A 24,604-nucleotide genomic window follows, 5' to 3' on the forward strand; every position below is an offset into this window, starting at 1 on the left:
AGAGAAAGTGACCCCTCCAGGTCCACAGGCTTTATGAGAGTGGTTCAGCTTTTATATTCAGGTGAAATAGTACTTTGTGTGTGTGTGTGTGTGTGTGTGTGTGTGTGTGTGTGTGTGTGTGTGTGTATGCATGGTGAGAGGTGTTCCTGGGAATGGAACCAGGGCCTTGTGTGTGCTAACAGTGCCTGCCACAGAATGAGAGCCAGCCCCATTAACATACCTCTTTTCTATTACGTGCTTTCCTACCAAGCATTCTAAACTCTGCAATCCCCTTTAAGCTTTCCTGAATTTTTTTCCACTGTGTAGTTAAAAAATAGTCAAGCCATGAAAATTGCATCTTAGTCTGTGCTTGCTGATTTAGAAAAAGATGAACTAATTTCATTAAAACATCTGTAAAAGTCACCTTTGAGAAGAACATGAGCTGGAAAGTGTCTGTCTCTGAGAGGACAGTGGCCTGGACATCTGCTGGCAATGTTTGGGGTTGGCTTCTGTGAATTTAAAAGGCAGCGGGTAATGCTATTTTATTTACTTGGTTTCTGTAGAAAGGGGCTGGCAGTTTTCTGTTACACAATCTCTGCTTCTACCATGTTTTATGGTCAGCTGTCAGGCTGGGATTTTCCACTCTTGTCGATTCTGCTCTTCACAAAAGGGTGAAGAGAAAACTGGGGTAAGCAGTGTAGGAGCTATCATCCCATGGGGGTGCAGAGAGGAGAACTGGGCCCTGTCCAGGCTCAGCATTGACCTGAGTGAGGGACTGCAAAGCCCAGTATCCCTTATTGACAAACTGGGAGAGAAACACCTTCGGGTCACTCGTTTGGAGGTGCTGGCTTCCTAGGGTCCATTGTGGCCAGCAGGATGAGGTCCAGGGCAGCCTCTGGGCATAGACATCTTGGGCTCTGAGGGTTCAGGGCCCAGCACCCACTCAGGACTGGCCTGTGGACACCCACTCGATGGTTCAGGAGACAGGAGTGTCAACCTGGCAAGCAGATATGTGTTCTTGTAGAGATAGTACAGGGAGAGGGGATGTCCAGAACACAGCACAAAGAGAAGGGGGAACAAGCTCAGCTCAGCACACCCCACAACCTCAAGACCTGGAAGACTTTCCTGGGAGATGAGCTCTCTCTCCTTCGCTCTCCTTCTCTGCTCTGTGCTCAGCCTACGGCTCCTCCCCTCCTACCTGGCCCTTCAGGAGCCACTGCCCAAGACCCACCCTGGCTCCCTACTCACAAGGCTGTGCAGGGTATATAGGCCTCAAATTCACCTGGGTGAACCCAAAGCAGCAGCCTGTGACATCACAAGCTGTGTTGTGGGGCCTTGAATGCAGGATGCCCCACATTCACTAGCATGAAAGAACCAGACACTCCTGGAGACCTTTTAGGACTTTAAAGCCAGGCTTCAAGTGTGCAGTGGTTAACTGATTTCCAGCTTTAACTAAAGAATTACTCTTCTCTTGATGATGCTTGTTGTGAATTGAGAGTTTGTATCTCTCCAAAACTCAGGGGTTGAAGCCCTGATCTCAGTATGGTCGGTCGTATTTGGAGATGTAGCCTTTGTCATTGATCTAAATAAAGCTGAAAAGATAAGGTCAGGCTCGACTACATTATGCCCTTGTGAAGGAGACAGGAAAGAGCCCTCTAGGATCCAAGAAAGACCACATGAAGACAACCCAAACAGGCAGATGTCCCAAACCAGCAAAATCCCTCACAGCACCCATATCAACAGGGACCTAGACCTGACCACCAGCCTCTAGCACATGGAAAATTAGCCCGTGTTGTCTAAGCGGCCCAGTCGGTGGTACTGTGCTCCATCACAATAAGAATCATCAAGAGAAGGAGACCGGGTGTGAACCCCAAGTCTAATCAGGAAGAGGTCCGGGGTACAGCAAGTCTGGCCAGATGGAACCAACAGGCATAAGGAGGGACAACGGAGCCATTCATCCATCCCAACCTGTCAGGCTTCAGAAGGGCTCTGCTGGGAGAGACACTGGCCAGGCTACGCTTCCAGGCTGCCTGAGCATTTGGCCCCAGGGTATTCCTCTAAGCTCCCAGATCCTATGACATTTGCCCTGTAGGTCTTGGACTTGCTTGGACTCATCACCCCTTGTTACCTTTGATTGCTCCCTTTTGGAAAGGAAATGTTTGTCCCACATCTGTCTACCATAGTTATAGAAGCGCACACGTTGTGTGGTTTCACAGGCTAATTGCTGAAGGGGAATTTGGCAGGAGGGGAACCCTGTGTCAAGCCTCACCCAGCTCTGATTTAGGTGCTGTTTGAATGAGAATTTGGCTTCAGATCTCAGAGTTCATATGCAAAGGAGCTGAGGCTTTTGAAGCTTTGGTGGTTTACCTACCTGAGTACCACTGTGATTATATGGAAGGACTGCTCGTATTTTTTCACTTCTTTTTAAAAAAATTTTATTTAAGGAGAAAAAGGAAAAAAAAACAGAAAAAGGGTTCAAGTTATACAGAATCTCAGAAAAAACAAACAGTAGGAAATCACTAGCTAACAGATTACATATTGTCATCTTAGAAATAGCTGTTCAAGTTACAAAATCACAGCATACAAAGTGGACATTCAAACAGTGAGACTGCAGACAGTTCTGTTCAATGATCCAACAAAACTCAGTAATATGGTTATCTATCTTATACACTTAAATATACACGCAGTTATGTCCTTTAGAGCACTTTCTTTTCCTCTCTTTTGTACAATGACAGTTACACATTTTGGGTTTTATTACTCCCACAGTTCTTATTACTTTTTTTGAAGAGAATAAAACCAAATGTGACATAACAAAACAGAGTCAGTCAAACCAAAAGGATGGACATAATACATACTGTAAAAACAAAATACAAAGACTGCTCTTATTTAATAAGCTGATTTCTTTCCTACCTCTTTTAGTTGTTTCCAACAGATAAAGCTGGCCAAGAAGAAGAGCCTGTCTTCTTTCCTTTGCAGTGCTTAGGTCCATGCAGGCTACAGGAAGGAGTTACTCTCTATAGCCTTGCAGGCCTCTTTGTGGAAGGGTCAGGTCCCTTGTGGTTCTACATCTGCTGTCGGGTGGCCCCAGTGAGGCTTCTTGGTCATTAGTGAGTCCTCCAGTGGCCTCATCTGGGTCCACACAGATGGGTTAGGCCAGGTTGGCACCTTCCCGCTGCACCTGACCCACCAGTAGTGAGCAGCAGGAGCAGGAAAAAGCAGCTTAGAGATTAGGAGCAGCTGGGAGCTGGCACATAGCAGCGGGGCACCTTGGCATCCCTGAGTGTCTTGGGAGACCATCATGCCCTAGTGGACACAGGCGATTCTATCCCTCAGCACAGTGGCAGGTGCCCTTCTGGGCAGGCGTGAATTCCCCAGGCTGGTGTGTGGTCAGTATGTCCTTTCAGTCCACAGAGAATGTGGACCTTTGACCTGTGGGTTTCCTGGTGCTTCCACCTGCAGCGTGGTATCCCCTACCAAGCTCCAGGAGACTTGTCCCTGGATGTCATAGCATATCCTGCAGAGTCCCCATGAATCCTCCTCACTAGACATGTAGGGAGGAGGAAAGCCATCATGTGAGTGGGGCCCCATGTCCCTCTGTGACCTTCACATAAAGGCGCTCATCCTGGTCTGACCCATGAGGACAGGCCCATCCTCCAGAGAGGGCTGTCTACAGGGCTGGTGGCCTGTTGTCTTCAGAGTCTGGGTACCATCAGTTCCAGGAATGGCTGGAGGGGGGGGACAGGGCAGTGAAGTGTGAAGACCATGTAGCTGCAGTCCTGCTCTGGGGCCCATTTTGAAGCTGTTGTTGGGACAGTGGGTAAAACTCTAGAGGAACCTCAAGGGAAAGGTCTTTGGGGTGTGTTCATATAAATTTACTGTAAATTTGACATTGAATAAAAGTGAAACATAAACAGAAGCATGAAGGAAACTAAAACTGGAAAGCTTGGAGGAAACAAGCTGTGAGCTCTGAAATCAGAGCCAATGGTGCGGGCCCAGTGGAGAGCTGGCCATTCCAGCCCAGCAGGCAGTGGAAGAGCAAGGGACTGAGGAACAGGGAGGATGTAGAAGAGGCGGGCAAGGACTAGGATCCTGTGGCGAAGCTGGATCCGGGGCCCAGGGTGTGTATACATGTGCCTGTGAGGACTACTTGCATCCCGAACTATTGGGAATAAAAATATAGGAACTGTCTATACTCTGGTCACCACCCCATGTCATGGACACAGGCCTGGGCAGGGCAGGTGGTCAGAGGCAGGAGTGGGCAGTGGTAGCCAAGGAGAACAGGATCAACAGGGCTCAGGGGTGCCATGGCAGGAAGCCATGCTCTGTGGCATCTGAGGAGGAGACAGTGCACACTTGTAACAGCACACCCAAAATTTTCCCACAGTGCCCCTCCTTGTCTTCTTTATTTAAAATATTATTTAGATCTTATTTTCCAAATGACAGTCACTCGTGCTTATCGATCTAATGTGATATGTGTGTGTAGTGTGCAGTGGGTAGATTGGAGTCACTGGCTCTCTCTTCTTCGCACACACAGTCACAGTTGTCTGTGTGGTGAGCCCTCAGCATCTTCTTCAGTTCCTTTAAAATGTAGCTGCACTCACCTGCTGAGCCATACGATATTGGAACTTCCACTTACTCTGTCCCCTGCCCAGCGCCCTACCTGTTCTCTAGTGACCTTTAGTCCACTGCCCACTTCTAGGGGAGCTGCATTTTTAGCCTACACAAATGAAAGAGACTTCCAATGGCCAGCTTGTATCACTTAACATAATGTCACCCTGATTCTGGCCATATTGCTGTATTTCATTCCTCTGTGGCTAACTAGTATTCCACTGTGCTTATGTGCCATGTTTTCTTTATCCATTCAGTTGCTGACAGATATCCCTGTTGTAAACTGTGTTGCAGTAGACAGGAGTGCAGGTGTTTGATACAGTGATTTTATTTTTATTTTGTCAGCACTTCTACATTCTTCCTACTATGGCTATATTAATTTATCTCCCTACTGACCATGTATGAGATCTTTTTTGTCTACTTCCTTGCCAGCATTTGTTATCATGTCTTTTTTTTTTTTAAAAAAAGTAGCTATTCTAATCTCATTGTGGGTCTGGTCCCTCCTTCTCTGATGATTCATGATGCAAAATAATTTTTATATATTTCTTGGCTATTCATATATTATCTTTTGGGAAATGTCTATTCAGATCATTTGCCCATCTTAAGTTATATATATTTTTTGGATTTTGCTGTTGTTTGTGGTCCTTGTATATTCTGGATTTACTTTCTCTTTAGATGAATAATGTGACAAATATTTTTGCAATTCAGTAAGTTGTTTCTTAATTCTGTTGATGCATCCATTTTCCTATAAATGATTCAAGTTAATCTTTCTTTATGGTAGAGTAGTACTTCATTGTATAAAGAACTACATTTTTTATCCATTCATCCATTGATGGGCATCTGGGTGGTTTCCAAGGCTAGCTATTATAAACTATGCTGTTATAACATGGGTATGCATATATCACTGTGGTATGATTCTTTTAACTCTTTCATGAAGATAACCTAGAAGGAGAATAACATGGTTGAACGAAACTGCTGGTTTTAAGTTTTTGAGAAATCTCTGTATCAACTTCCATATTGGTTGTACCAACTGACACTCCCACCAGCTGTGGAAAAAGGTTCCTTTTTCCCCCATAGCCCTGCCAGCATTTGTTATTAGTTGATTTCTTGATGATATCTATTCTTTCTGTAATGAGATGGAATCTCAGTATTGTTTTAATTTGCATTTCTCAAAGGATCAGTGATGTTGAACTTTTTTTTTTTTAGTATATGTTCTGCCAGAGTGAGCACTGTTGACCATTTTTCTCATATATTTATTTGCTATTTATACTTCTCCAGCTGAGAAATGTCTGATCATAGCAGATGTTTGTTTTTGGATTGGATCTTTAAGTTTGAAGGGTTTTAGGGTTTTTCTTTTGTTGTTGTTGTTCTTTATGCATCATTCTAAATGTTACTCCTTTGTCTGAGAAGTAGCTGGTAAATTTTTTCCCCATCCTGTAAGTTGTCTTTTCACTCTGTTGGTGGTTTCTTTTGCTGTGCAAAGCCTTTTAAATTTGAGATGATCTCAGTTGTTGATCAGGATTTTGTTCATAAACTTTTCCTACACCTATGTCTTCAGGAGTTGTACCTATTCTATGTTCCAGAAGATTAATGTTTCTATGTTTATATTTAGATCTTTGATCAAGTTCAGTTTTAGTGTAGTGCATGATGAGGTTCAATTTATGACACCTGGAAAATCAATTTTCCCAGTACCATTTATTAAAAAGGCTATCTTTCCTCCAGTGAAGGTGTTTGACCCCTTTGTCAAAAATAAGGTGGCTAACTGTACTTGGGAGTTCTTTATGCATTTTCTGCTAGGTTCCATTGATGTTTGGGTCTGGTTTTATTTATTTATTTTGCCAGTGCCATGCTGTTTTTATCATGATAGCTTTGCAGTATAACTTCAAATTAGGGATTACACTGCCTTTGTGATCCAAAATTGCTTTTGCTATTCTAGGACTCTTCTGGTTCAAAATAAATTTTAAAATTGTTTTCTCTAGTTCTGTGAGGTATGGTATTACATTAAATCGTATAACAATTTTAGAACTATGACCATTTTTCACTATATTCTGCATATCCAAGAAGAGGGTGTATTGTTCCATTTCCTTATATCTTATTTGATCTTCTTTTAAGAGTACTATAGTTTTTAATGTACAGGTCTTTCACTTCCTTTGTTAGATCACTTCCTAAGTATTTTATTTTTCTTGATGTTACTATGAAAGGTATTTTTAACCTAATTTGCCTCTCAGTTAGTTTGTTATATTGTGTAATGAAATGCTATTGATTTTTGAGTGTTTACCATATATTCTGCTATGCTGCTGAATTTGGCTATTAATTTTAGGAATATTTTTGTGGAGTTTTGGGTAGCCTTCTATATAGAGTATCATGTCTATAAAGAATGATAATTTAAATTTCTCTTCGTATTCCTTTTATTTCTTTCTGTTATCCAATTGCTTGGGCTAACGTTTGCAAAACTATATTGAATAGGAGTGATGACAGTGGACACCTTTGTCTTGTTCCTAACTTACAGTGAAAGATTTCAGTTTTTGACCATTTAGTATGATGTTGGTTGTTGGCTTGTCATAGGTGGCTTTTGTCAGATTGAGATAAATTCTACTCCAATTTCTGTAGGAATTTTATTGTGAATGGGTGTTGGGTTGTCAAATGCATTTTCTGCTTGCATCTATTGAGATGATCATGGTTTCTTTTTATTTTTTATTTTTTTGCCTTGGTTCTGTTAGTGTGGTGTACTGATTTGCATATGCTGAAACATGCCTGCATCCCTGTGATAAATCCTATTTGGGCAGGATGTATAATTACCATGATGATTTGCTGCTTCTGTTTTCCAGTATTGTTTTGAGGATTTTTGCTATTATGTTCATTAAGGAAGCTGACATGTAGTTCTCTTTTGGTTGGATCCTTCTCTGGTTTTGGTATCAAGCCAACACTTGCTTCCAGGAATGACTTTGACAACACTGATTTCCTTTCAGTTTCATTGAAGAGTTCGAGAAAAAGTGACATTAGATCTTTTCTAAAAGTTCTTGTAGAATTTGGTAGTGAATTTGTCAGAATCTGGACTTTTCTTGGTTGTTAATTTATTTAAATTATTATTTTTCAGTTTCACTGACTGTTATTGGGTTATTTAGAATGTTTTCATCTTCTTGACTCAGCTTTGATTCAGCCTGATTTCATTGTCTTGATTCAGTAACTCGTGTATCTCAGAATTTGTCCATTTCTTCTACGTTTTCCATCTTTGAGTACAGGTTCTCAAAGTGGGTATTCATAATCTGGGTTTTTGCAGGATCCATTGTGATTTTGCCCTTTTCATTTCTAATTGCATGGATATGGATCATTTCTTTCCTTTTTGGTAAGATTGGATAAGCTTGTCTATTTTATGTAATGTTTCAAACAATTAACTGTTCATTTCATTAATTTTTTGTATTGTTGTCCTAGTTTCAATTGCATTAATTTCTGCTCTGATCTTTACAATTTCCTCCTTTCCCTGTGTTGTGGATTCAGCTAGCTCTTCTTTTTCTAGAACCTTGATATTCAATATTAGGGTATTTATTTGAGCTTGCTATTTTTTTTTCTTTTTTCTTTCTCTCTTGCACTGAATGTGTTTGGCACCTTTGTAAAAAATAAGGTGGCTCAGAATGTCTGGAGTTGTTGCTGTATCTTCTAATCTGTTCCATTAACCTTTGGGTCTGTTTCTTTTGGGGAGGTTGTTTGGGTTTTTTGCCAGTACCATGCTGCTTTTATCACAATAGCTTTATAGTATAATTTTAAGTCAGGGATTATGATGCCCCGTCTTGCCTTTGTTGTCCAGAATTACTTTTGCTCTTCTAAGTCTCTCCTGGTTCCAGATGAATTTTAGGATAGTTTTTTTCTAATTCTGTATGATATATTAGTGAAATTTTGATCAGAATTGCATTAAGTCTGTATAACAGTTTTGGAGCTATGACCACTTTCACTGCTCTGGCTCTTCCTACCCAAGAGCAAGGGGTATCTCTCCATTTTCTAATACCCTCGTTTCCTTCTCAGAGTACTGTAGTTTTCAATGCACAGGTCTTTTACTTCCTTCATTACATTGACCCTGAGATTTTTCATCTTTTAGATGCTATTGTGAAACATGTTGTTTCCCTAATTCCTACCTCAGTGAGTGTGTTATTCATGTACAAGGTTATTGATTTGTGAGTGTTGACTTTGTATCCAGATATGCTACTGAATTTGTTAAGTAAATCCACCAGTTTTTTTAGCAGAGTTTTTGGAGTCTTCTACATAGAGTGTCATGTAGGCTTTATGTAACAATAATTTACATTCTTCTTTTCCTATATTTATTCCTTTTATTTCTTTCTCTTATCGAATTGCTCTGGTGAAAGTTTCCAAGGCTGTGTTGAATAAGAGTGGAGATAGTGGGCATCCTTGTCTTGTTCCTGATGTTAGATAAAAAGTTTTCATTTGTGTCCATCTATTATGATGTTAATTGTTGGTTTGTCATAAATGGCTTTTATCAGATTGGGCTAGATACCATTTATTCCAATTTTCTGTAGGGTCTTTATCATGAATGGGTGCTAGACTTTGTCAAAAGCTTTTTCTGCATCTATTGAGATGATCATATGAATTTTGTTCTTGGCTCTGTTAACATGGTGTATTGCATTTATGGATTTACATATGTTGAACCATCCCTGTCTCACAGAGATGAACCCTACTTGGAAATGGTATAAAATCTTCTTAATGATTTGCTGCATTCTGTTTGCCAATATCTTATTGAGGATTTTTGCATCTATGTTCGTTAGGGAGATTGACCTGTAATTCTCTTTCTGAGTTGGGTCCTTCTCTGGTTTTGATATCAGAGTAATGCTCGCTTTCAGAAATGAATTTGGGAATACTGCTTCCCTTTCAATTTCATTAAGTAGTTTGATAATATTTGTTTTATCCAGTTGGGTGAGCCAGTATTTAGTGCATATATATTTATGGTTGTTATTTGCTTCCTCTTGGATTGTTCCCTTTACTGGATGTAATGATGTTCTTTATCTCTCTTAATCAGTTTTGGCTTGAAATTCACTTTGTCTGCAAATATAATAATTACTCTTGTTTTTTCCTGGGTTCCTGTTGGATGGTTCCTGGGTTCCTGTCATCCTTTGACATTTAGTCTATGAATTTCTTTTTCAGTTAGATGTGTTGTTTGTGGTGTGCTGTTGGATCTTGTTTCTTGATCCATTCTGCTCGTCTGTGTCTTTTCATCAGTGAGTTGAGACCATTCACATTGATGATTATAACTGATAGGTGCTGACTTATCCTTGTCATATTATTTTCCTGTTGTTGGCTCCTTTTCTTTCCCTTTCATTTATTTCTTGTTTTGCTTGATGGATTCATTCTATTGGATTCTTGAATTGTTGCCTTCATTGTCTTTTTCTAAAATATCTTTCAGAACATTTTTTTAGTGCTGGTTGTTGGTCATGTGTTCTTTGTCTTCGAAATATCTTATTTCTCAATCAGTATTGCAGAATAGTTTTTCAGAATACATCAATCTGATTTTGAGAATTTTATTTAGGACTCAAAACACCTCACTCCAAACTCCCCTAGATGTACGGATTTGTGTTAAGACATGTGCTATGATTCTGATGGGCTTTTCCTTTTTTTAATGTTAAATGCATTTTATTTAAATATTTTATTTAAAAAGAAAAAAGCAAAATAGAAAAAAGGGTAGCAACAATACAGAATTCCAAAGGGAAAAAAAACACTAAGAAATCACTAGTTGATAAATTACATACTTTCATCTTAGAAATAGTTGTTCCAGTAACAAAATTAAAGCATACAAAGTGGACATTCAAACAGTGAGACTGAAAACAGTTCAGATCAATGATCCAACAAAAACTTAGTAATATGGTTATCAATCCTACACACTTACATGCATGCAGTTATATCACACACATACATGCAGTTATATCATTTAGAGCACTTTCTTTTCCTCTATTTTTTTACAATAGCAATTACACATTTGGGGTTGTATTACTCCTACAGTTCTTATTACTTTTTACACTAGAGACACAATGTGATATTTATAAATATGATCTTATTTATTTCACTTATGAAGATAATCTCAAATTGCCTCCATTTGCCTATGAAGGCCTCAAGATCATCCTTTTTATAGCTGAGTAATATTTCTTTCTTTTTTTAAAAAAGGAGATTAAGATAAAAGAGGACATAACAACACAGGTCAGAACAGAATAATTTAAGCAACATAGTGTTTCAGCAAAAGATAACCCAATGTAACAGTAGTTCCCCTAGTGTCTCTTTCTTTGAAATATTTGAGTATACCTTCATATACTATAGCATCAAATATAACAAGACAGTGTAAAACCATTTAAGAGGGTGAAAGTATTATAGGGTATTTAGAACCAACTAACAGAAAACAAACAATGGTTTCTATGTTATCTCCTTGTCTATAAAAAATTTTGTTTATACTATCACATATAATAAAATCCAGTAAAATACAACATGATAAAACCAATGAAGACAGAAGAACAAAAGCTTGGTGGGACTTCAAAAAAAGATGATATTAAAATCAGCACTAGCTATTATAATGTCTTGTTATCTTCAGACTAACTGATCATACCATCACAGACAATAAAATCAAATACCCCAGAATAAAACCATTCCAATTAATGAATGAAAACATTATAAGGCTTCAAAGCAATATAATGGGGAATCATGATTACCACATACTTTTATATATTCTTACCATTTCTTACAATAGGGAAACTATTTGGTATTTATACATGTGAGTTTGATTTATTTTACTTATGAGTATGGTCTCAAGCTGTGCCCATTTATTTATAAATATCCTAGTGTGATCATTCTTTATAGCTGAGTAGTACTCCATTGTATAAAAATACCACAATTTTTTTTTATCCATTCCTCAGTGAATAGACACTTAGTGGTGTCTGACATATATCACTGTGGTATGATGTTTTCAGTACTTCTGGGAATATTCCTAGAAGTAGAATAGCTGGAACAAATGGGGCTTCCAATCCTAGCTTTTTGAGAAATATCCAAACTGACCTAGACAATGATTGCACCAGTGTACACTCCCACCAACAGTGCAGGAGAGTTCCTTTTCCCCCTAGTCTCTCCAGCATTTGTTGTTGGTGGTTTTCTTGATCCTAGCCATTCTTTCAGGAGTGAGATGGAATCTCAGTATGGTTTTAATTTGCATTTCTCTAATGAGTAATGATGATGAACATTTTCCCTGTATTTATTTGTCATTGTATTTCTTCATCTGAGAATTGTGTATTCATCTCAGATGCCCATTTTTGGAATGGATCTTTGAATTTTAGGTGTCTGATTTTTAAAAAATTCTTTACATGTTTTGACAGAAGTCCTTTGTCTGAGGGACAGTTCACTAAGATTTTTTCCCAGTTGGTGGGTTTTCTTTTTACTATGCTAGAGATTTCTTTTGACATGCAGAAACTTTTTAATAAGAAGTGATCCCAGTTATTGATTCTGGGAAGTATTTCCCGTGCAGTTTGAGTCCTGCTCATGAATTCTCTACCTACCCCTATGTCTCCAAGATTTTTACCCAATTTGTCTTCCAATAGATTTAGTGTTTCTCTTTTAATATTCAACTCTTTGATCTATTTAGATTTCAATTTAGTACATGGTGATAGGCATGGGTCTAGTTTTATTTTGTGGCATATGGAGAGCCAGTTTTTCCAACACCGTTTATTAAAGAGACTGTTGTTCTTCCAGTGAATATGTTTGGGCCCTTTATCAAAGATAAGGTGGTTGAGTGTGTTTGTAGTTGTGGTTGTATCTTCTAATCTATTCTATTGATCTTCGTCTCTGTTTTGATTCCAGTACCATGTTGATTTTACTATGGTTGTTTTGTAGTATAACTTCAAGTCAGGGATTGTGATGCCTCCTGCCTTGCCTTTGCTGCTTAGAACTGCCTTTGCTATTCTAGGTCTCTTCTCATTCCAGATGAATTTTAGAAGTGATTTCTCTAGATCTGTGAGGTATATTGATGGTATTTTTATTGGGATTGCGTTGAATCTGTATAAAAGTTTTGGGAGAATGGCCATTTTCACAATATTTATTCTTCCTATCCGTGAGCCAGGGATATCTTTCCATTTTCTGAGATCATCTTCAATTTCTTTTTTAAGTATATTATAATTATCCCTATATAGATCTTTCACTTATTTCATGAGAATAATTCCTAAATATTTCATTTTTTGGTTGCTAGTATGAAGGGTGTGGCTTCTCTTATTTCTCTCTGTAATTTTGTTGTTAGTGTATAGAAATGCTTTTGATTTTTGAGTATTGATTTTGTATCCAGCTACATTGCTGAATTTATTTATTATATCTAGGAGTCTTTTAATCGAGTTTCGGGGTCTTCTATGTATAGTATCATGTCATCTGCAAATAATGATAATTTACTTCTTCTTTTCCTATCTTTACCCCTTTTATTTCTCTCTCTTGTCTAATTGCTCTGGCTAGTATTTCAAGTACTATATTAAATAGGAGCAGTGATAAGGGACATTCTTGTCTTGTGCCTGATTTTAAGGTAAAGGTCTTCAGTTTTTGGCCATTTAGTATGATACTGGCTGTTGGTTTGTCATATTATATTGAGGTAAATACCATCTATTCCAATTTTCTGTAAGGTTCTTATCATAAATGCATGTTGGACCTTATCAAAAACTTTTTCTGCATCTATAAAAATGATCATTTGATTCTTACTTTTGGCTTATTGATTTGGTGGATTAGATTTATTGATTTACGTATGTTGAACCATCCCTACATGCCTGGGATGAATCCCACTTGGTCATGGTATATAATCTACTTTATAATTTGCTGTATTCTATTTGCCAATATTTTATTGGGGATTTTTGCATCTGTGTTCATTAGGGAGATTGGTCTGTAATTCTCTTTGTTAGTTTGGTGTTTCTCAGGTTTTGATACTAGATTAATATTTGCTTCCAGGAATGACTTAGGAAGGATTGCTTCCCTTTCAATTTCATTGAAGAGTTTGAGGAGTGTCATCATTAAGTCTTCTTTGTAATTCTTGTAGGATTCTGCAGTGAATCCGTCTGGGCCTGGGTGCTTCTTTGTAGGTAAAGACTCAATTGCATTTTCAATTTGATTAATAGAAATTGGGTTATTCAGCAGTTTTATATCTTCTTGACTTAGCTTTGGTACTTCATATGTTTCTAGGAATCTATTTCTTCTGTGTTTTCAAACCTATTAGAGTAGAGGTTTTCAAAATAGGTGTTGATGATCTTCTGTATTTCTACCGAGTCTGTGGTGATTTCTCCTTTTTCATTTCTTATTGCATGATTTTGAGCTTTTTCTTCCCTTTTTAAAATAAGGTTGGTTAGGGGCTTATCAATTTTATTTATTCCTCAAAGAACCAACCCTTTGATTCATTGATTCTTTGAATTGTTTATTTAGTCTCCATTGCATTACTTTCCACTCTGATTTTTGTAATTTCCTCCCTTCTTTTGGCTTTGGGCTTGACTTGTTCTTTTTCTAGATGTTTGAGGTGTAGCATCAGGCTGTTTATTTGTATTCGTTCTGTTTTCCTGGTGTGGGAACTCAGTGCAATAAATTTTCCTCTGAGGACGGCTTTCATTGCATCCCACAGATTCTGGTAAGTTGTATTTATATTTTCATTTGCTTGTGGGTATTGTTTAATTTGTTCTTTAATTTCCCCTTTGACCCACTGATTACTCAAAAGTGTGTTATTCAGGAATTTCATGCATATATATTTAAGATTGTTATCTCTTCCTCTTGAAGTTTTCCCCTAACCAGTATGTAATGACCTTCTTTATCTCTTCTGATCATTATTGGTTTAAAGTTCACATTGTCTGAAAACAGAATAGCTACCCCTGTTTTTTGGGGGGGTTCCTGTTTCATGAAGTATTTTTTTTCCATCCTTTGACTTTCAGTCTGTGAGTATTCTTTTAGGTTAGATGGTTTCTTGTAGACAGCATATGGTTGGATATTGTTTCTTGATCCATTCTGCCAATCTGTTTCTTTTAATTGGTGCATTGAGTCCATTTACATTAATGGTTAAAAGTCTTGTATGTTGGTTTATTGTTGACATGTTATCTTGCTGCTGTTGCATCTTTATCTTTCCATTCTGTTTAATTGTCTGCTTTGCTTATTGGTTTTTTCCAAGGTATATCTAAACTTTCTTTCAGTTTTCTTTGTAGGTTTGGCTTGGTGATCATGAAGTTCTTCAGCTGTTCTTGTTCATAGAAGTATCTTATTTCTGCAATGATTTTTGAAGGACAGTTTTGCAGGGTACATCAGTCTAGGTTGGAAATCATTTTCCTTTTGGATCTGAAATACTTCATTATATGCTCTTCTTGACTTCATTGTTGGTGCTGAGAAGTCTGCTGTGATTCTGATAGGTTATCCTTTATAGGTGATCTGTCTTTTCTCTCTCTGACAGCTTTTAATATTCTATTCTTATGTTAGATTTCTGGGATGGGGATTATTATATGTCTTGGTGTAGTTTTATTTTGGTTATGGCTATTTGGAATTCTATATGCTTCACTGAGCCTGATATCAGTTTCCATTCGCATGTTTGGGAAATTTTCAGCTATTACTTCTCTAAATATCCTCTTGACGTACTTTATGTTGTCCCCTTCTTTTTCATTTATCCCTGTCAATTGTATGTGGTTTTTCTTTGCATCATCTTACAGCTGATGAATTGTCATTTCTTAATTCTTTATTTTTAAAAGATCTTTCCTGTCCTGTTCACTAGCTGAGATCTTGTGTTCGAGGCCAAAATTCTATCTTTACTTTCATTGATGAGGTTTTTATAACTTTCAGTGGAATTTTTTTTTTTTTTTGTCTTTTTCCTTTTTTATTGGTACCGGGGATCAAACTCATGACTGCCTTATACCGCTGAGCTAAATCCCCAGCCCCAACTTTCAGTGGAATTTTTGATTTCCTGTTTATCTCTTTGCATCTGCTTTATGTATTCTGTTTGTTTCTTATATGGTTCATCCAGGGATTCTACCTTTTTGTTTAGTTCCTCCAATTTTTTAACTGTCTTCTTTAGATGTGTTTAGCATCTCTTTCTTTTTTTTTTGGTCTTTTTCCTTTTTTATCAGTACTGGGGATCAAACTCACGACTGCCTGCTTGCAAGGCAGGCGCTTATGCCGCTGAGCTAAATCCCAAGCCCCATCTCTTTCATTTCTTTTGTCACTTCTTCTTTTACCTGGGAGATTATTTCTAGTTTGAATTCCTTTAAAGCTTCTCGAAGTTGCTTCTTTATTTCAGTTGCTATTATGTCAGGTATTTCATGTATATGACATATATTTTCTTCTGTGTACATAGCTCCTAAGGTTTCTTGTGATGGGCTGGAGGTTTGAGATTGTATTTTGGTCTTTCATTTTGTCACTTTCCTATATTTTGATGTTTCAAGTGTTATTCCAAGGTTTCCCCAGGGCCTGTTGGAAATCCTCTTCTATGCTCTCAGTTCCTGGGACTCTGGCTGCCCAGTTCCCTGGATTGAGAGAGGCTCACTGGAGGTGGGGCAGGCAGGCCCAAGCCCTTAGAGGCTGGTTGAGTGTGGCAGAAAGCTGTGAAGTTCCTTGGCTGGTGGGAGCAGTGATCCCAAACTCCCTTGTTTGGGGTGGTGCAGGGACACTCCCCTCAGGCCGCCCAGTTTCCAGGATTTAGGGCCCAGGCAGGCCCAAATCCCTAGAGTCCGACAAGCACAGCAGGAAGTAGGGAAGTTGGTGCAGGCAGGCTCAAGATCCGCTGAGCTGGTCCAGTGCAGCAGGAAGCCATGGAGTTCCCAGGCCAGGCCAGAGAGAGGATCTTAAACTCCCTGGGCTCGGAGAATGGTTCGGGGACACTCACCCCAGGCTGCCCAGCCTCCAGAACTAAGGATGTTGGCAGGCCCAAAACCCCAGAGTCCACCAAGCACCTGATGGGCTTTTCTTAATATGTGATTTGTTTGTTTGTTCTAACAGTCTTTAATAGTCTCTTCTCATGTTGAATTTCTGGAATCTTGATTATAATACGCCTTACTGTAGATTTTATTTTTTGGTTATAGCTAATTGGAGTTTTATATGCCTCATTTATTTGTACATCAATTTCTTTTTCCATGTTTAGCAAGTTTTTTGGCATTACTTCTCTGAACATTTTTTGTGGTGTGTGCATTATGTCCTGGTTTCTCACTGACTCTGACCAACCTTATATTGTTCTTCATATCATCTTGCAGCTGTTGGATTGACTTTTATGATTTCTTGCTATTTTTAACAAATCCTTCTTTTCATGGTTAATAACTGCAATCCTGTATTCTAGGTTTGCTATTCTGTCCTCGCTTTGGTTCAAATAGCTGCATACACTTTCATTGGAATTTTTAATCTCTTTTAATATCTTCTGAGTCTTTTTCACAGACTCTGTTCATTTCCTGTGTTGAACATTCATGGTTTCCTTCATTTTTCTAAAATTCTTCATTTTTTTATATGTCTACTCTTAATTCATAGGCATGTCCTTCATTTTGGTTGTCATCTCTTTATCTGAGAGATTTCCAATCTGATTTTCTCTATAGCCTCATTCATGTTTTTTTGTTTTGTTTTGTTTTGTTTTTTTTAACTTCAGCTGTTATCATTTCAGCAAATTCCTGTGAGTACCTTCCAATTTCCTTTCTCTCATCTCCTAGACTTGTCCTGGGTAGGATGGAGATCTGGGGTTGTGTTTTGCTTCAACTTCTGGTCATGTACTGTGTTTTAATTTTAATTTATGTTCGATGTTGATGTTTATAAATTGCCTATAGTATATAGTTTATCACTAGTTTTGAGGATTCCCCAGGAAATGTCTGGTCTTTGGAGATGTCTTCTCTGTACAGTTGGCTCTTGGTTTTTGTGTCTGTTCCAAGGTCTTACCTTCCCAGTTCATTAGAGATAAGTAGTTGCTATTTGGCTCAGCATCCAATGCTTTGATACTGGATCATAGTGATGGTTATGACACAGATAATCGCAGTATTATAGCATACAAGACAGAACAGAGAATTACAACAGGTATGAAACCCTAGTACATTTAGCAATAATAGCATAAAGCACAGCCTAACAACTGCTAAACTGTGGTAACTATTAATTTGGTACTTTCAGGCATAGGAGCAAGATCTACAGTTATATAATTGAATGCATTATAAACCAGGAACTTTTATGCAATGCATTTCCTCTTAGTTGAGTAATTTTACCCTATGGGTGGGAAATTTAAGAGCAGTGGGGAACAGAGAGAGAGATAAATGAAGAGAAACCCAGTAGAGGCAAAGCTGAAGGAGAAAGGAAATCATTTAAGTGTTGGAAAGCTGGAGAAGAGTACAGGAGATGAATGAAGGAGATAGCAAGAGAATATCTAAGTGAACCAGAAAGAGAAGATACAGTGTTCATTGTCATGCAAATATGAAAAAAATCAAGAAAGAAACTTGAGGGAAGTGAGAAGAGGTAAGCGAAAGAAATAGTAAAAAAGAGAAACAAAAAAAATGACTGAAAGAAGAGAGAGAGAGAGAGAGAGAGAGAGAGAGAGAGAGAGAGAGAGAGAGAATATTATAAAGTTCCTCTGGTGTCCATAATTCTGTGGTACTTTTCAAATCAGCCCAGATCTGTACTGGGTAACCAGCCTGCAGCAGGATTACTGATGGATGCAGGGCTCACTTTGTTCTCTGGATGTGGGTGCCTGGGGCCTGAGTCTTCAGCCAGTAACTTTCTGTATGTCACTTGGAAGCCCACGCATCCTTACCTGTTTGTCTCTCTCTCCCAATTGCTGTGGCACTGTCAGACAAAGACAGCCTAGGCTGCTCTGAGTCCTGTATACAGTTGGCTCCTCTTATTCACTGCTCAACCTCCTTTGTTCCACTTATACTGGCATATTTCTGTTCTTCTATTAAATTAAAATTTATTATTATTATTATTACAATGATTTTGTCTTTTTGAGACAGGTATTGCTATGAAGTTCAGGTTGACTCTGAGCTCACTTTGTAGCACAAGCTGGTCTTGAACTTGCAACAACCTTCCTACCTCAGTTTGCTGAGTGCTAAGATTATACGTATGTGCCACCATACCTGGCTTATTATTTTTTTTAAAGACAGGATCTCACTATGTAGTTTAGGCTGGGCTTGAACTCACTTGTGTAGCCCAGGCTGGCCTTGAACTTGCTGTAATCCTCCTGCCTCAATTTCCAAAATGCGGGATTAGAGGCATGTTCCACCACACTCGGCATCTACTGGTACTTCTCTGATTTTCACGCCTCTTGTTGCAGGGCAAGGTGGGGTGGGGTGCTGTGGGCTGACTCTCTGCTGCTGCCACTGCCATGGAGACAGGCCAAGGCTACTTGGTCCAACTTGGATCTCCTCTCACGCAGGGGCAGTGCCAATCTCCACTCATCGCTGTGTTACAGCGCAGGGGTATTTGAATCCTACACATCTGCATTGCCGTCTCAAGCCACTGGCTGTGGGGATGTTGTCACTGTTGCTGCTCTTCCCACCACCACCACTATGTTCCCTAACCTTCTTGTTTGTAGAGGTTCCAGTTAATTGCTCTAGTGCACAAGACAAAAATAAAACAAAACAAAAAACAGGCAGCTCATGGGGGTGAGGGGGAAGCAGTTCCTTGGTCACTTGCCCTTGTGCATGCTAGCAAAATTTACTGCCTGGCTACAGCATCCTCTGTTTGGAGGAAGGAAAAAAGGCAGGGGGCCTTATATCCCAAGTGTATCCTGTGTGGTTTGAATTAGTTGAACTATTTCAGTCTATTCATATTTTTAAAACTTCCCAATGTGGCAGTCTTGGTCCACCCACAGGCAGGAGACCCACTGGCAGCCCTGTAGCCTGGATTGCCGTTTTGTTAAGTCCTATGTCTATGTTTTGTTGTATCTGCAAGTCTCTTATTTCAGATTGATTTTGACATCAGGATGTGTGTTCCTCCTTTTCTTCCAATTACTTGTGTTTTTAGTTGGTTTTCTCTGAGTAGCTGCAATATGGCTCCTCCTCTATTCATCCGTGTTGTGCCTGTCTACTTTTCCAACTTTGGCCATAGTTACAAGATTTATAGTTATGTAACAAGATCTAACACAAATCAGAAAATTATATATGGTAAGTTTCCACTTAATAGAGTGATCTTACCATAAGGGGAGAAAATTTAAGAGGGATAAGAGAGAAAAATAGAAAAGTAAACAAGATAGAGAGATTAGAAGCAAGGCTGAAGAAGGAGAAAAGATGGCCTGAGCCTTGGTTAGCTGGTGAGGGAGACAGGAGGGAAAGAAAGAAAGGAAAAAAAGCTTCAAACAAGAACAACCCCTAAAAGCACCCCCAAAATAGTGCTCAGACTCATGAGAAAACAAAAACAAACCATCAAAAGAAGCAGGAGGAGGAAGAGGAAGAGAAAGAGAAGAAGAAGAGGAGGAGGGGGAAGAGGAGGAAGTGTCCTTGTGATTTTAAGCCTGTGATTTTTATTCTGAGGCCTGAAGCTTTATGGCAGAGTCTAATTCAGTGTGTGACTCTGCTCTTGCTGGTAAACAAAGGAGGCAGTCAGAGTCTGGACCTGTGCTGGATAATCCCACCAAGCCCACAGTAGGATTAGGGCGGGACACCAATTTTGATCATTTCAAATCTGCAGAAATTCAAGCTGACACCAGCCTCTGGGGGTGGGGTCGTGCCCCGAGTCATTCAGTGTACAACACACTGGGTGTCTCTGGCCAGCCTCACCACCGCTCCTTGACTCTGGATGACTTCTGGGGTTGTCCCTTACCTAGTCACTGAGATTTCAACACTGGGTATCCTGAGATGAAGCCAGGCCATGGCTTCTCAGAGTCCCAGGTTCAGCTGGATTCTCCCTAAAATGGCATCTGCCCAGCACCTTCTCCTGGGAAAGATGGCACTAAGGCTAGACTCCCTGGCCAGCTGGGGTAGTGCCCATTGTCCACTGCTCCATCTCCCATCTCTTTACTCTGCATTTGGATTCTGGTTACTGTTGTTCTGTTGAGAAATTTTGCCTTTATTTCATCAAGGATGTTGGTCTGCAGATATGTGTGTGTGTCCTGTTCTGGTTTTAATATCATTGTAATGCTGGCTTCATCTGGCAGTTTCTTCCTTTTCAATTTTTTTGGAAGAATTTGAGAAGTATGTGTTAGTCCTTTTTTAAAGGTTTTATAGAGTTCACTAATGAAGCCATACAGACTTGGACTTTTTTGAGGGGGAGACATTTTATTATTAATTCAGTCTCATAGCTCATTATTGATTGCTTTAGGTTTTCTGTCTTTATTATTCATATTTTGGTTGGTTATAGATGCCCAGAAATTTATCCATTTCTTCTAGGTTTCCAATATATTGGAATATGTTTGCTTATAACAGTCCCTAATGATTGAGTGCATTTCTGTGACATTAATTAAAATGTATCATCTCTGGATTTATTTATTTGGTCTTTTCTTTCATCTCTCTTGTTGGTTAGCCTAGCTAAAGGTTTGTTGATTTTATCTTGTCACAAAAAACAGACCTTAATTTCATTAAGCTTTCTATTTTTAAGTCTCTATTTTATTTCTGTTCTTATTTTTGTTCTTTCCTTCCATTAATTTTGCATTTTGCTATTTCTTGCTTTTCTAGTTCCTTGAGAACTCTATTTGATATCTCTATTTTATTGGGCACTTATTGATATAAACGTCCCACATAATACTTACTTCCCTGAATCTCTTAGGTTTTGGTATGTTGTGTTTCTGTTTTTATTTGTTTCAAGAGGTTTTTAAGTTTCTTGATTTTTCATCGACCCACTGATTGCTCAGTAGTACGTTTAATTTGCATGTATTTGTTCAAGTTTTAAAGTTCTCCTTGTTGGTTTCTAGTTTTGTTCCATTGTGGTTAGAGAAAGTAACTTTTTAAATTTTTTTAGTACTGTTTTGTGATGTAATTTATAATACATCTGGGAGGCTGTTCTCTGTGTTGATGGGAAGAATGTGTATCCTGCACCTGTTGTAGATATTAAATGTCCATTAGGACCATTTGGTCCACACCACAGTGTCACCCTGCCATTTCTTTGCTGATTTTCCATCTGGATGATCTGTCCACTGATAAAAGTGAGGTGTTGAAGTAGTATTAGAGCCTGTCTCTGCATTTAGATCTAAGAATATTTCTTTTTAAGGATGTGGATATGCTTAGGATTGCTATATCCTCTTTTTGAATTGAGCCTTTTATCATTGTATAGTAGGTTTCTTTTTCCTTTTTTATAGTTTTTGCTTTAAAGTCTACTTTACCTGATGTAAGTATAGATGCTTATGTTTACTATGGTTATCAGCTTCTTAGAGTATCTTTTTCCAATTCTTTATTTTTCTTTATTTATCTGTGTGTTTTTACTTGTGAGATGAGTTTCTTATATATATATCACATAGTTGGCTCTTTTTTAAAAAATCTGTTCAGCTGCTTTATCTTTTGATTGGGGATTTAATTCACTTACCTTCAAGGTCAAATTGATGAGTAACAATTTATTTCTGCCATTTTGTTGTTTTCTGGTTTTATATATTCTTTGTTCCTTTCCATCTTTTGTTGTTGTTGTTACCAGAGATTGAACTCATGACCTCGCGCTTGCCAGGCAGGTGCTTATGCCACTGAGCTAAATCCCTGGCCCCTCATCTTTTTTATTTTTGGTGGTTTGGTGGTTTTCAGAAATGATGAAATTTGGTTCTTTTCTCTTTTTCATTGTGTTATCTGATCTTATTTCTTGTGTTTTCATAAATAAAGTTAGTTGTATTGGTCACCTTCCCATCACTGGGACAAAAAGTCTGACACCCACAATGTAAAGAGGAGAGGTTTATTTGGCTCATGACTTCAGAAATTTCAGTTCATGGCCAGCTTCTCCAAAGCTGCCCATGTGGAAGGGTGTGGTGGAGAAAATTGTTTCATGCCATGGCTGCCTGGAAGCAGGGCAGAGGACAGGAGCACCAGAGAGGAAGTGCCAGGAACCAGACACAGCCCCAAGGTTGAACCTCCGTGACCCGCCCAGACATACTAAGTGTGCTTTCCTAATTTTCTTTTACTAATTTTCTAATCTCTCAAGCTAATCAAGTTGGCAATCAAGATTAGCCATCACAGTAATTATTGTCCTTTTATTATTTTTTGTAGGGCTGGTCTAGAGCTGATGAATTTCTTCAGTTCTTATTTGTCTTGGAAAGTCTATTTCTCCCTCCTTTATGACAGTCACTGTGTATGTTGTTCTTGTTAGCAGTTTGTTTTTCTTTCAGAACCTTTACCATGTCACTCAGTTCCTCTTGTTATGTACGGTTTCTGCCATGAATCTAACAGTGTAATAAAGGGTTTTCTTAAATGTGACTTGGTACTTTTCTCTTAATGTTTTTAAGGTTCTCTCTTTGTCCTAGAATTCTGGAAGTTTAACTGTAATATGCCTCACAGAATACTGTTTTTGTTTAAGTGTATCTGGGGCTCTTTGAGCCTTCTGGACTGGGTATCTGTGTCTTTCCCAAGATTTGGAAAGTTTTTGTTTTGAATAGGTTTTTCCTATGCCTTTTTTCTTCTCTACCCTTCAGGAATATCCACAATGCAAATGGTTGTTCACTTAATAATGTCCCATAAGTCTAGAATGACTTCTCCATTCTTTTTAAAAATTCTTGAGAGTTTTTTTTTTTTTTTAAACCAGGGATTGAACTCATGACCTTGTGCTGTCAGGCAGGCACTTATGCCACTGAGCTAAATCTCTGGCCCCTCTTTTTAAAAATTCCTTCCTCTTCTTTCTTTTTATCTGACTTTATTCAGACAAAGTCTTGTCTTCAAGTTCAGAAATTCTTTCTTATTTTGGGTATAGTTTGCTGTTGGAGTTCTCAATTGTATTCTTAGTTCATTCATTGAATTCTTTAGGTCCAATATTTATATTTCATTCTTTTATATAATCTCTAGCTCCTTGTTGAATTTTCATTCATGCCATTAAGTTTTTTCTTTTGGATTGCCTATTTATATTGTCTGCATGTTTCTGAGTTTCCTTAGGATCATTATTTTTAACGCCTTTTCCGGAATTCAAAGATACCGTTCTACTTCTGAGAAATTATTCTTGCTTTGGGAGTACCATACTTCCAGTCTTTGTCATAATTCTTTTGTTCTTACATTTATGCTTGCAGAGATAGTGTTATTATACCTCTTCTAGGGTAGCTGTAGGGAATGACTTTCCTGTCAATGAGTTGTAGGATGTTGACTGGCTAGGGTGCTTTGTCCTTGGTGACGTGGGCACAGAGGTATAATCTCTGTGTGAATTCTTCAGCTGTAATCAAAGTCAGTGGCATCTCCAGGTGGCTTACAGCTAGATTGAAGCTGTTTGTAGAGATCATAGATTTGGCAGTAGATATGGGTTGCCGAGTACGTGTAACCTCAGTCCCGGAAGTAACAGCTGATTGCCAATCATGGCCGTGCCTGTGTATCTGGCAGGGACAGTGCTTTGGGAGACATGTCCTCAGGCCCCATTTGGATGAACACTGGTACTGTATGGCCTTCTAGCTGTGGCAGTGATGAGTTTTGGGCTTTGGTCCACCAGATTTATATTCCCAGACAATACTTGGATGGTGCTGAAGGGGGTTTCTAGTGGCTGCAAAGGTAGTGACAGGGCACGGACTGTGATGGACATGTTCTTAGGACATTTGGGGTGATGCCAGGGTTAGCATGTGCCTGGAAGGTGTCTGCCAGTGGAGCAGCAGGCAGCAGCACCTATGGGAAGGGAATTCTGGGCCCTGGATAAGAGCTGTGCCTCCTCAGGTCTTGAGCAAAGCATGCATCTGTTGGTCCACCTGTTCCCTAGTGCAGGACATTGCCTGGGGTGGGCCGTAGTTACTCTGCTGGATCTGGTCATAGCCCCTGTGCTAGTGTGGGGGATATCCGGAGTCCCACAGGTGGCAATAGGACCTGATGAGGGCTCAGCAGTCAAGATGATGTTGTGCTACACCACCAGGGAATCGGGGACAAGGAGACTTCTGGTCCCTTTACTGAAGAAGACTGAACTTCGTGTTTGAGCTCTCGGTGTCTGG

At 39.0% G+C, this 24,604-nt stretch overlaps 1 protein-coding gene across 1 annotated transcript in view; it reads left to right on the forward strand.

The window, feature by feature from the left end:
- Nucleotides 1-24,604, forward strand: part of Ahrr (aryl hydrocarbon receptor repressor) — a 105,821-nt gene that overhangs the window by 19,258 nt on the left and 61,959 nt on the right. The window lies entirely within an intron of this gene.

The sequence above is a fragment of the Cavia porcellus genome, unplaced genomic scaffold (genome assembly GCF_034190915.1).
Source record: "Cavia porcellus strain 051 isolate PalLab524CR breed Dunkin Hartley unplaced genomic scaffold, mCavPor4.1 scaffold_11, whole genome shotgun sequence".
In the NCBI taxonomy this organism is placed as follows: domain Eukaryota; kingdom Metazoa; phylum Chordata; class Mammalia; order Rodentia; family Caviidae; genus Cavia; species Cavia porcellus.